Below are 13009 nucleotides of genomic sequence, written 5' to 3'. Positions count from 1 at the left end.
GTCCTATTCTTTCTCCTTTGCTTATCCACTTTTTTAATGGCCTATTTCTTGGCTGCTAACTTTATGTTAGAGTCAGTCTCTAGTCCTGAGGTGTGGGGGATAATGTCTCAGGCTTCAGGTTTTTCCTGCTGTTATTTTCTGAGCTCTATCTAGGGGCCTTTGATCTCTTGGTTCTTCCAATGTTTTATAATCCAAGGTCAGGTATGGTCACTGCTCCTCTAGCATTGGTCTGAAAGTAACCTCATGCACTCTTCTGTGCCTCTGAGATGCAAGTTGGGCCCCCAGCAATGCTGTCACCATGAATGCTCTTACTTCCTGTGATCCCTCCAGCAAGCTTCACCTTACCCCTTTGCCCTACAAACAGAATCAGGGACGCCACCCTCCTGTGAGTGACCACAGCCCACCACTTCTCCGCAACTATACTCACCAGTGTGTACTTGTTCCTCCTTGCCCACAACCAAAGCCTGGGATTGGACATGGTCAGCACACATGTGCCCTACATCCAGCACCAGCCTGTGAAGGGCCCTGCAATCTTTCCCTTATCAGCAGCCTGACCCCAACACTGTCAGTGGGTTAAAAGTGGCTGAAGCTAAAGCTATGTCCTACACAGCTGCCTCCAGGACTTGTTTGTTGATTTGGTGGTATCTCCCCAGAGATATCTGTACTTCAAGCAGGCTAGACCACCTCCCTGGGACATCAGGTCTTTTCTAGTCCTTCCAAGTTGTCTTAGGTTGGACAACTGCTGTACCTTGACTTTTAATTATTTCTGCCACTCTGAAGTTCACTTTAAGGTTTTATTTTAAATTATTTGTTGGGAATCTGGGAGAACCAGGTAATTTCCACCAACTTTTCCCCACATTCTTTTTAAAAAAATTTTATTTTCAGTTCCACATTCTCTATCTCTCTCCTTCTCTCTCTCTCTCTCTCTCTCTCTCTCTCTCTCTCTCTCTCTCTCTCTCTCTCTCTCTCTCTCTCTGTGCCCCCTCCCTCACGCTTTGAGAAAGCAAGAAATACTTAAAATATACTCAATATGCTTATACAGTTATGCATCAGTCCTCTACCTAGAAGAGGAGAGCATTTTATATCATGTGGTGGAGCATTGTATTGATCAGAGTAGCTCAGTCTTTCACAGTTGATTATCCTTACAACATGGAAGTTACTGTGTAGATTGTTCTCCTGGTTCTGCTCACTCCACTTTGCATCAGTTCATGTAGGGCTTTAATTTTTTTCCCTCAATTTTCTACCTTCCTTCTGATCTTGGCTACATTTGTTTTATTTGTACATAACCTTTTTTTTAATTTTAATGTTATTGGAATTATCCATTTCACACTGCACTCTGCTCTCTCCATTTATTCATAAGTTGTTTGCCTGTCCATGTTCTTCAAATTTTCTTGTAATATCTCTCTTTATATCTAGGTCATGTATCCATTTTTATTTTATCTTGATAAATGGTGTAAGATATTAGCCTACCCCCAATTTCTGGCATATTGCTTTCCAGTTTTCCCAACAATTTTTAGCAAATAATGAATTCTTATCCCAAAATCTTCTCTTTACATTTGTCAAATACAAGGTTACTATATTTATTTATTTATTTATATTTATTAGTTTCTGTAAATGGTATGCTGCCCTCCCTTTTATCACCTCCCCCCGCCCATGTCTCTTATTTTATCCCCTCCTATTTCTCTATTGGGTAAGATAGATTTCTATACCCAACTAAATGTGTATATATATTCTTCCCTCTTTCAACCAATTCCAATGAGAGTGAGATTCCAGCATTGCCTGCCATTGGCCCCATTTTCCCACCCACTGTAAAGGCTCTTCCTTGAACATCTCTTTAATGTGAGAAAAATGTTCCCATTCTACCTCTCCCTTTCCCCTTCTCCCAATGCATCCCTCTTTCTCCCCCCTTGTTTTTTTTTTTTACTTTTGGAAGATCATCCTAATATAATGACTCACATTCATGCCCTCTATTTACTATTTCAAATTGCCTGAATAATGATAAAGTCCTTTGGAGTTATAAGTATATTTTTCCCATATAATAATGTAAACAGTTTAACTTAATTGAGTCTCTTATGACTACTGTTTTGTGTTTACCTTTTTATGCTGCTTTTAAATCTTGTGTTTGAATGCCAAATTTTTTTTATTCATCTCTAGTCTTTTCATCAGGAATGCTTGAAAGTCTTCTATTTCAATAAATTTCCTTTTTTTTTTCATCTGAAGGATTATACTCAGTTTTTCAAGGTAGATTACTTTTCAGTTGTAATCCTAGCTCCTTTGCCTCCTGGAATATCATACTCTAAACACTCTTGTCTTTTAAGGTGATAGTTGCTAAAGCTTTTGTGATCTTCACTGTGGCTCCATACTATTTAAATTTTTTTTTCCTGGCTGCTTGCAATAGTTTATCCTTGGTCTGGAAGCTCTAGAATTTGGCTATAATATTCCTGGAATTTCCATTTTTAGATCTCTTTCAGATGGTTATCACTGTATTCTTTCAACTTTTATTTTACCTTCTGAATCTAATATATCATTGCAGTTTTCCTTTATAATTCCTTAAAATATGATGTCTAGGTGTTGTTGTCTGAGAGGTTTAGACCCCTCAAGGACCAGAGCATAAGACAGGGTCATCTGGAATGAATTCACAGACTCAAGCCTTCTTTTAATCAAGGTGGCAAAGATTTATTGTTACACTATACAGCAGGCAGAAGTCCTTAAGGAATTCTGCCATGGTGGGCAGAGCTCCTTAGGGAACCTGTAACCTAACAGAAATGATGCTAAAGCTTGTACAGAAAAAGTAGTGAATTATGAGCCAAGTAGGCTAATTAGGTGACAACATACAGCTACATCATTCACTATTGGAAACCACAGGGAGGGGGAAAGAGGGTTCCTAAAGGGTATATTTTTGGTTGGTTATGTCTGTATCAAGATAGTTTTGGGAGTTGACTTCTATAGCTTGACTTCTGGACTGCATACAGTAACTGTGAGCATCAGTACTTGATAGTTCTGCTGGTACAAGATAGTCCTGTTCATACTAAGGGAAATTCTACAGAGGTCAGCTTGTTCTTGCAACAGGGAGAGATAGTTTGCCTCACTGGGCCCACTCATGAGTCTGCCAGAGATAGGGTCCTTGAGCTGGAGAGAAACTGTCAGGGATAGTGTTTCTGAGGCCGGGGAGAAACAGGTACCCAAGCACCCCAACATTCCCCCCTTAAACATATGAGACACAAAATTTTTTGGGGTAAGGGATGAAGGTCTCAACTTTTGAAAGTGCTTCCTGCTGCGATTGGATGTAGAGCTGTTCCTGCCTTATGGAGTCTCCCATTCAAGGAGTTGGTTCGTTAGCCAGTATCTGGAACTTGGCCAACACCAGGTCCAGTGGGTGATGGGTCAGGTCCTGGACAGAGGTTGGTACCCAGCCTGAGCAGTCATCTGGAAGTGGAAGGCACTGAGCCTAGGGGAGACAAATCTGGCAAGAAGATTTAGCAGACAAGGGCCAAAAAGGAGTAAGAAGAAAATGACCAGAAGTAAGATAAGTATTGCCTGTTCTTCTTACACAGCTATCTGAAATTTGGTTGAGCTATTGCCTTTCTTCTTAAAATACTGTCAAACTTCCTCACACCCTCTCAACATACTTAAACCATCTGAATTTGGCACAAAGGTACCCAGTGCAATTATCCAGAGATAGGGTCTTTGGGCTGGAGAGAAACTGTCAGGGATAGTGTTTCTGAGGCCTGGGAGAAATTGGGGTTCAAGCACAGGTACCCAAACACCCCATCATAGGTTCTTTTTGTTTTTTGATCATGGCTTTCAGGTAGCCCATTAATTCTTAGATCATCTCTCCTCAATCTATTTTCCAGGTCACTTGTTTTTCCAATGAGATATTTCGCATTTTATTTTTTCATTTGTTTCACTTTGTTTCTATTGTTTCTTCATGTCTGATAGAGTCATTAGCATCCTCTTAGCTAATTCTAATTTTTAAGGAATTCTTTAGGGAGCTTTTATACCTCTTTTTCCACTTTTCAATTGTAATTTTAAGAATTTCTTTTCTTTAGTGAATTTTTGTACCTCTTTTTCCATTTAGTCTATTCTACTTTTTAAAGGAGCTCTTCAATGAATTTTGGTGCCTCTTTTACCATTAGGCCAATTTTGTTTTTTGCAGTATGATTTTCTTCAGTATTTTATTGTGCCTTTATTACCATGCTGTTAGTTCTCTTTTCCTAATTTGCTTACGCAATTATCATTTTTCCTTTACCACTCATTTATTTCTTTAGGTCTCTGAGGAATTCTCATTGGTTTTGTGTCCAATTAGCATATTTCTTTAAGGCTTTGCTTATAGTTGTTTTCACATTGTCTTCTGAATTAGTGTCTTGTTCTTCCCTACCACTATATTAGCTTCTTAGGGTTAAATCCTTTTTTGTTGTTGCTGTTGTTTGATCATTTTTCCAGCCTATTTCTTGACTTTAAATTTTGTCTTAAAATTGGACTTTGGTGACCTGGGCTTGGATAGTCACTGTCCCAAACTTCAGGCTTTTTCATGCTGCTATTTTCAGAACTAGTTCTGGAGGTTTGCAAATTTTTGGTGTTTCCAAGGTAGCATTCTCTAGGGAGAGGTGTAGTCCCTGATCTTGTGGTCTGTGCTCTGCTCTTTACCCAGGAAGTGTCCTTGCACCACTGTAGCCACAAATTCAAGTGCTTGGCCCTGGAACTTTGATCAGGTCCCCTGCTGTCCTGCAGTCACAAGTGCTAGTGCTCCTCTTTGCTTTGGAACTAAGACCAGGTGCCCTGATCCCTCGTGATTGACCAGAAATGTTCCTCTCTGCCCTGGAACTGTGACCCAGAAGTGTGTATGGGCAAGGCTTCACTGAGGAAAGAGCAACTAAGGGAACTTCTAAAGGAAAAAATAATTTCAATAGTCATAGATAAGGAAGTAGATCATTCTATTTATATACATTGAATTACATGTGATCAGGGAGTAGCCTGCATACAAATTTTGGTGGAATGTACAGTGATGGAGGGGTAGTAATGTTGAATAATATTGAAAAAGTAGACAGGGTACAGGTCATTTAAGGCCTTGAAATTGAGGCTAAAGAGTTCATATTTTTATACTTAGGTCTGAGTAAAAATTTTCCAAATCAGCTGAACACGAGCCTGTTGTAGGGAGAAGACAGGGAAGGCTACCACAAATAGAAGGAGAGATTTTCACTTCACTGAAATGAGAGATGTTTGCTAGTCAATGGGGAGAGAGGATTGAGCTACATGATTTATTTAAGTGATTTCACATTCTTCTCCTCACATCTATCCTCCACATAGCTTCAGTCTTGCTAGACTCCAAAAGCCACAAACCCAAATCACCAGGTCTTTGTGCTTCCATATATATCATCTACATGCAGTGATGCATCTGGGGCAGGATAGTAGAGTGAATATATTTCCTTTGGAGCTCCTTCTATATTTTATACTCTCACCACATGCTTTCTGTGCCCCATTCTTCCCAAAGTAAAAGCAGGTTTTGACTAATTGATGTTCTGTACTCTCCTGCAGGATAACGAGGATGAACAACACCATGAAGATGCAGGAAGAAGAGAGGTGGAGGAGAAGCTGAAAGAATTGGGGCTGGATACCCAGTATTGGGTGCCTAAGCTCCAGGAATGCCTGAGTGTGACCTCTGCCCAAGCTTTACAACACCTACAGCAAAGAGAAATCCTAACACTGAAATCCCAGGTAAAATAAACTTGGGAGAAACAGGCCTTGGAGAAACTTCTTCAGTTGTCAAGTAGCCAGAGCTCAGAGAAGATGGAAGAGAAACATTGGGTGACAGTGAGGGAGAGACAAGAATGGGCACAGTCAGCCTTGAGGGAACTGAGGCAGATGCAGGCAGTAGGCAAAAGCCGTCAGGAGGTGATCATGAGGGAGAAAGAAGAGGAGCTGAGGCAGGCCATGGAGATCCCACCCAAGTACTGGCCACTCCCAGAGAAACCCTTAATGGAGGTCATGGAAAACATGAAGAGACACCTCAAGTCTCATGGAGGCCACACTGTCTCATAGGGAGAATCTTCCTGACAGGGAGCTCCTCAAAAGGGTGTCAGGTGGCCTGGCCCTGCAGGGGATTTATCAAACCAGTCATCCTGAGGATCTTTTGGAGAAAAGAGAAGAGCTGCTCAGCCTCCCAGAGAACTTGTGCCTGCTCAGCCCAGCACAGGGAATAGGATGGAAACAATGGAGTTTTTATCTTCTCATGAAGAGTCCATGTTTACACAAAGCGTGGAGAAACTGGGCTTCAGTGTGAGCTTCTTGGCTAAGGGTGGAGGTAGGGGTTTTAACCTGGAGGCCAGTGCCCATGACACCAGATCTTCTGACTCTAGAGAGGTCCATAAGTCATGCTCTGAGCACACTTACAGCTGCACCACCAAGTTTAGCTATGTCCCACTGGCTTCCTGCCACTTTTCACAGGACCAGCTCTACCTATCCAGGTCAGCTTTGCAAGAGTTAAAACAGCTGGAGCAACTTCTGAGTCACTCCAATAGTACAGAAACCTATCAATCAGTGAAGCATAGATGTAAGGCATTTTTCCAAAGGTCTGGCTCTCATGTGAACCAGGGCCCATTGCACTTGGGAGGAGTGTTCTGGTGGGAAGCTGTAGCTGAGGGCTTCAGGTTAGAGGAGCTGGATGATGTGAAGTGACAAGCCTCAGAGGCACTGGATGTGTACATTGGAGGGAGCTACAGTGGTTTTGGAGTAAGAGCAGCAGCCATGGTAAATGCATCCAACTCTCAGTCCCAAATGGCTTCTCACAATAGAAGCTCCAGTAATTTGCAAGCAAGATTCCAAATGTCTGTATAACAAACAGGAGGCCCCCCAGAGGTGGATTCTCTCCCCCAGTGGAAAGCTGGTCTTGTAGCCAGTAACCATACCTGGTGTGTCATTGACCGAGGGTATGAGCTAGTGCCTGTCTGGGACATAATTCTGTCTAACCACAGACAGGATTTTCAGGATCCCCTTCGAGTGACTTGCTGCCTCACAGACATTTACACAGCCCTGACTAATCGATGTGCAAAGACCCAGGATGGAGGGGAGTTACTAAGTGCACTGGAGGATGCCAGGTCTTTTGTAGAGGAAGTGAAATCCTGGGAAATCACTGAGCCTGAGGAGAAACTGATGAAATTGATGGACTTCAAGCAAAAGCTGAGTGAGAAAACCAGGAACTCAAACACCTGGATTAATATCTGTCTCACAGATCTAGCTCTGCAGAAGTTCTTGGTGGACATTGTCAATTTTTGCAAGGACTTCCCAGTTCACGAAACCAAATTCATTAAATCCCAGTTGTGTAGCCTTCCGTATCCTCACATCTATCAAGTGGAGGAGTTCCCATAGAGTCCACCAATCATGCAGTGGGTTTTCCACTCAGCAAAGGAGCAACAGGATATTCATGTCATGGAGTTTGCTGATTTCATTCAGGTCTCAGAAAAGGCAAAGAATGACCTTCTGGAAATAAATCACAACTCAGAGTCCTTAGGAAAGGTAGAAGAAGCTCAAAGAAAGATCAGCGCATCTCTCAGCTCCTTTCTGAAGGCAATGAAAAAGGCAGAGGAGTCAGGGACACACCTGCTGCTATTTTCCATTGCAGCTGGTGCAGGATACAAGGAGGAAAACCAAACTTTCTGCTGTCTTCTAGGATGTGAAGAATTAAATTTCCTGTTATGTGAAATGAAAGAAGCCCATGAAAAATATCAATACCTTAATAAGGAATGTGACTATAGAGCTGAAGCATTCCTACTGGTCACAGGGCTCACAGTAACTCCTGGACCTACTGTTGTGTCTGCAGAAGAAAAGATGCAATGTTTGAAGCTTATGCAATCTCACATGGGACAGTCATGGTCCAAGGAAGTGCTTTGTGTCCTTTTGAAACCTAGAGCTGGTCATGATTGGGAAACTCTGGAGAAAGACCTGAATTTCCTCATGAGTGGAGAACATGAAGCTACTGAGAACTGTATACAGATGGACCAGGGGAAAAGAGAACTAGAAAGTGTCTCTCAGAGAAAGAAAAAGACATGTGAACCAGAAGCAAGTACCATCACTCACTATGAAGTGATAAAAAATTCTAACTTTCTAGACTTAGCTAAGAGACTTGGTCTGGAGCATTACTATCCAAGGAAGATGGGCCGAGCAGATTTCCATCTGATTTACAAGGCCTCTGTGCATGACAGTCAGCAAGACTCAGAGAAGCAACTGCCATTTTATTTCCTGCAGAAGCTGTTGATGCTGGATTACAAACAGAGATACTTGGTCTGTAAAGATGATGGAGACACAATAGGCAGTGGGACACTAACTCTGACAAATTTTGAGGATGACAATTCAGATCCTTATGATGATTTGTTTGATGACAGGAAGATACCCTCTCCCCTCTTGTCCACAGGCCCACCTCACATCCACCCAATGGATACCCAGATGATGATTTTTCACTGTGCAGATGATTTCATGAGACAATACATTTCAAACAAACTTTCCATTTGTCAATTTGCCCTCCCCCTTGTGGTGCCCAATCCCTGTACTTCTATAATAGAATTCCCCCTCTGGTCTCTTAGCCAAATTAAGAGAAGCTGGAGACAGGTGGAGAAATCATCAGGAGAAGACACAGTCATTAATTTTAATAACCAACTCATCTCCCAGGCACCCATCCCCATCGTGTCCTTCATAAGAGTTGTGAATTCTGCTTCTTCCAAATCTTAGATGTTGAACTCTCTGCTCAGTAAGCACAAACATGATGTTTTTTTCCACCATCACTACTGAGGAAGCAGCAAATCCTGCCTCTTAATGGGAGGTATGGTAGAGATCTCCTGGTTCTGCCCTGGTGGGAGAGATGATGACACATTTCAAAGGTGTGTTGCCTTCACCAATCTCCATGGAGATGCCAAAGATTATGAGACACAGCTCAGATTTCTACAAGAAATTGCTTCAGTCACAGTGGTCCTTATGTCTTCTTCTGAGAAAAGTGAGAGGACTGTCAAAATGGTCTGGGACCTGTGGAAGTCAAAAAACCTTTGGTCTATTTGTTTGATGACAAAGATGAGAATGTGTTCAATGATTCTGGACAGAAAGTGAGGATTGGGATTAGGACTAGAAATGAGGCTGAATTAATGGATGAACTCACAAGGGTCATCAATCACTTGCTGAAGTCTTCAGGTCCCTTTCTCAGTCTAGAAGACTGTGCTGAAGTTGCTTGCCGCCATGGCTTTCTTGTAGATGTGGACAAGAAAGAGTGTCAGGAGGCAAAGGGAAAGGCCCAGGCTTTGCTGGCCCTCATGAAAGAGATGAAATTGTCTGAAATGAAGGAGAGATTACTGCCCCTTCAAGGAGAACTTTGGCACCAGTGGTGTAAGAAGGACAAGGAGCTTTGTCACCTGTGAGAGAAGGGGAACTGCAGCCTTGAACAGCACAAGAGTGAGATTGAGACAGAAAAGCAAATAATAAGACAAACACAGCTAAAGAAAGCATTTCCTCTCAATGACTTGATGTGATCTGTGCTTAAAATCCTCCAGTCTCACTCAGAGAAAGACAATACCACTGAGCTGTACTTGCTGGAGTGGCTAAGTACATTTATGGACAACCTTACCAGAGTTCACCTGGAAAAACTCCACAAGAGGTACAACCAGTTGTGGTCCCTGGTGCTGGCAGAAAGACAAAAAAGGTCAAAGCGTGCTTCCTTTAAGTGCCACCAAAAAGAACTCGAAACTGTCTCTAAGGAGATCAGGGATTCTTCCTTGGGTACTGAACATCTCCTGAGAGAGGTTGGCCAGATCTATGAAGCTTTGGAAGAAGTTTCATCCCAAATGGACACTGCGTTCTTCTCCCTTCCTCAAATTGCTGCTGACCTGATGGTTTCTGGGTACCCCCTTGAGCTGATGGATGGGGATGCTTCCTATGTCCCCCTGAAGTGGGTAGCAGCAGTTTTTGACAGATTGAGAAAATTGGAGACCAAAAGCTCTTTGTTCTCTCTGTTCTTGGCCTCCAAAGCACAGGGAAATCAACTCTGCTCAATGCTATGTTTGGCCTTCAATTCAATGTCAGTGTAGGGCGATGCACACGAGGAGCTTACATGCAGTTGCTGAAGGTGGAAGAAACTCTCTGGGAAGAGCTGGGCTTTGGCTTTGTCCTTGTGGTTGACACTGAAGGACTCTGGGCCCCAGAACTTACTGTTAAATCACAAAATAGGGACAATGAGCTGGCAACTTTTGTTATTGGACTTGCAAACCTAACCTTGATCAATATATTTGGAGAGAATCCTTCAGAAATGCAAGATATCTTGCAAATTGCTGTCCAGGCCTTTCTGAGAATGAAACAAGTGAACATTTCCCCAGGCTGTCTCTTTGTGCATCAGAATGTGGGAGAAATCACTGCCAAAGATCAAAACACGGAAGCAAGAAGGTGACTGCAGCAGAGACTGGATGAAATGGCAGCCACAGCTGCAGAACAGGAACAGTGCTCAGATATTACCAGCTTAAGTGATGTCATTCAGTTTGATGTCAACACTCATGTCCATTACTTTGCTCATCTATGGGAAGGGGATCCTCCAGTGGCCCCTCCCAATCCCAGGCCACAACATCCAGGAACTAAAAAGAAGAATTCTCTTGGCTGCCAAAAAAGAATCCAAAGGCAGCATCCTGAAGATGTCTGAGGTCAAAGTCTGGATCCATGATTTGTGGAAAGCCTTGCTGAATGAAAACTTCATCTTCAGCTTTAGGAATACCTGGGAGATCATGGCCATGATCAAGCTTGAAACAATGTATAACAACTGGACCTGGAATCTAAGAAGTCATGTGTTGGGTTTGCAGAACCAACTGACCAATCAGATTCAGAATGGGGAAATTCAGAATCTCCAAAGAAGTTCTACTGAGGCTAACATTGCAGAAAAATATGATGCCATCAGGAAAGAGCTTCAAAGATACTTTGATGAAGACCAAGAGAATGAAATCCTGATCCAGTGGAAGGGAAATTTTGAGAACAAACTGAGAAATCTTAAAGAGGCACTTGTTTCAGAAAGCGTTAGAAAGTCCAAAGATTTCCTCAGTTCAAGGAAAAGTTATAGTGACTCAGTGATCAAAATACAAGTCATATGAGGACCGAAAACACCCCAAGTATTGTTCACCTGTCAAAGTGTCCCATTCTCATGAAAATTCACTATCCTTGTCAAAGATAGTTACAAGAGATAGGCTTCCATGGTGATAATGGAAAGTCCCAAAATACCCACAACCAATTAGAAGGTGTAAACCCCTGTCAGAATCAATATCATGTCCCTCAATTTGGGATTAATGTTCCTCATTTATTATGTTCCCCCATTCTAATGTTTCTTATTTATGTCTATAAAAGTGCTCTGTAAATTCAGTAAACGGTCCTTGTACCAACCGAGATGATCTTGGACCCATTTTATTAGCAAATTGCTAGCTATGGCTAATAAACTGATTGTGCTTGAAATTTTTTTTGCCTCAATTTCCTTTATTCACATATTTCAATCATGACATTATAATGCTGTAAAAATGACAATCATGCTGAATACAGAGAAGCATGGAAAGAGTTGTATGAACTGATGTAATGTGAAGTTGAGTGTTGAAAACTACATATGTGTATATATATGCATATATATAATGATTATGACAATGTAAATGGAAAAAACAACCATAAAAAAACTAAAATGAATATTAAAATTACAAGGCTCCAAGAAAAGATATGCCTCTACCCAATCCTTAGGAGAGGTGGGTGGGGATCCACAGGTATATAATTTCAGATACTTTCAATATATTCATTGGTTATTTTGAATTTTTTCTCTCCCCTTTTTCTTAAAAAATTTGTTACAAGAAATGATCCTCTGAGAGGTGAGACAAGGTAATATACAAAGCAGAAATCTAGGTGATTTTGAAAAAAAAAACTATAAAAAATCTATACTTAAAAATAAGCTAAACGCTAGTCAGAACAACTCTTACATTTTACCTTAAACCAAGCAAATTGACAACGATTATAAGAGATGGGAAAAGTCAATGCTAGATGTACTGTGGAAAGAGGAAAACTAATACACTGTGGGTAGAGTTTTGAAATGGTCTAACCATTCTGGAAAACAATTTGGAATTATGATGAGAAATGAACAAACATTTCTTACCATATCCTATGGCCCAGAGCTCTTATTGCTAGGCATACACCATAAGACAGGCAAAGATAAGATATAATGTACCCTACATATTATCAAATTATTTATAGTAATTCTTTTTTGTAGTAGCAAAGAACTTCAAAAAGGAAAATGCACATTAATTAGGGAACGGCAACAAATTGTGGTATATGATAGAATGGGATAGCCATAAAAACAAACAAACAAACAAACAAATCCCAAAACCAATAACTATGATGAATAAAATTGTGATGATACTTTGGACTTCCTGTCCCAGAATGAGATAAGTTATACTTCCCCTTCATGATTCTATGGGGTGGCCAGCTATATCTCACATTTAGGCATGACTTTCAGTAATGCTGTTGTCTCAAGTCCTCATTCTGGGTCTATCCCACTCCTACAGTTAGTGGGCAGTGATAAGCACACCAATTGCTCCAATTAGCACAGAATTGCTTTTGCAAAGGGATATTCACTTTGTAGATAACAGGAAAAACAGAAGTACAAACATTCCTCCTCTCACCAACCCCCTCCCCCAAACTGGGGACACACATTACCTAAACCACCTTGAAATGTGGGGAGAGAGGGATCAGACTTAACTAATTTTTTATATCAATCATAGTAGCAAGTTTCCAGATGCCAGATGTGGTATGACTAATGGATGAGATACAGATCTGTGCTCCTGTTGACCTAGGTCAATTAAGTTGGTTAGGAGTACACACCTCACCTGGTATGTTCTGGTATGGATTCCAATTTCCAAAATCAGATGTTTAATATGCCTGACCTTTTTCAGATCACAAGTTCATAGCTATTTCTAATCTCCATTAAAAATAGGAAAGGACAAACACAGAGAGACAAAGAACC

At 41.3% G+C, this 13009-nt stretch overlaps 1 pseudogene; it reads left to right on the top strand.

The window, feature by feature from the left end:
- The first annotated feature begins 298 nt into the window (after nucleotides 1–298).
- On the top strand, nucleotides 299–11108 carry LOC110200527 (interferon-induced very large GTPase 1-like; annotated as a pseudogene).
- The last annotated feature ends 1901 nt before the right edge of the window (nucleotides 11109–13009 follow it).

The sequence above is a fragment of the Phascolarctos cinereus genome, unplaced genomic scaffold (genome assembly GCF_003287225.1).
Source record: "Phascolarctos cinereus isolate Bilbo 61053 unplaced genomic scaffold, phaCin_HiC Scaffold_726;HRSCAF=1367, whole genome shotgun sequence".
NCBI lineage: Eukaryota > Metazoa > Chordata > Mammalia > Diprotodontia > Phascolarctidae > Phascolarctos > Phascolarctos cinereus.
The sequence above is the reverse complement of the archived record's forward strand: the minus strand, read 5'-3'. Positions and strand labels throughout refer to the sequence as shown.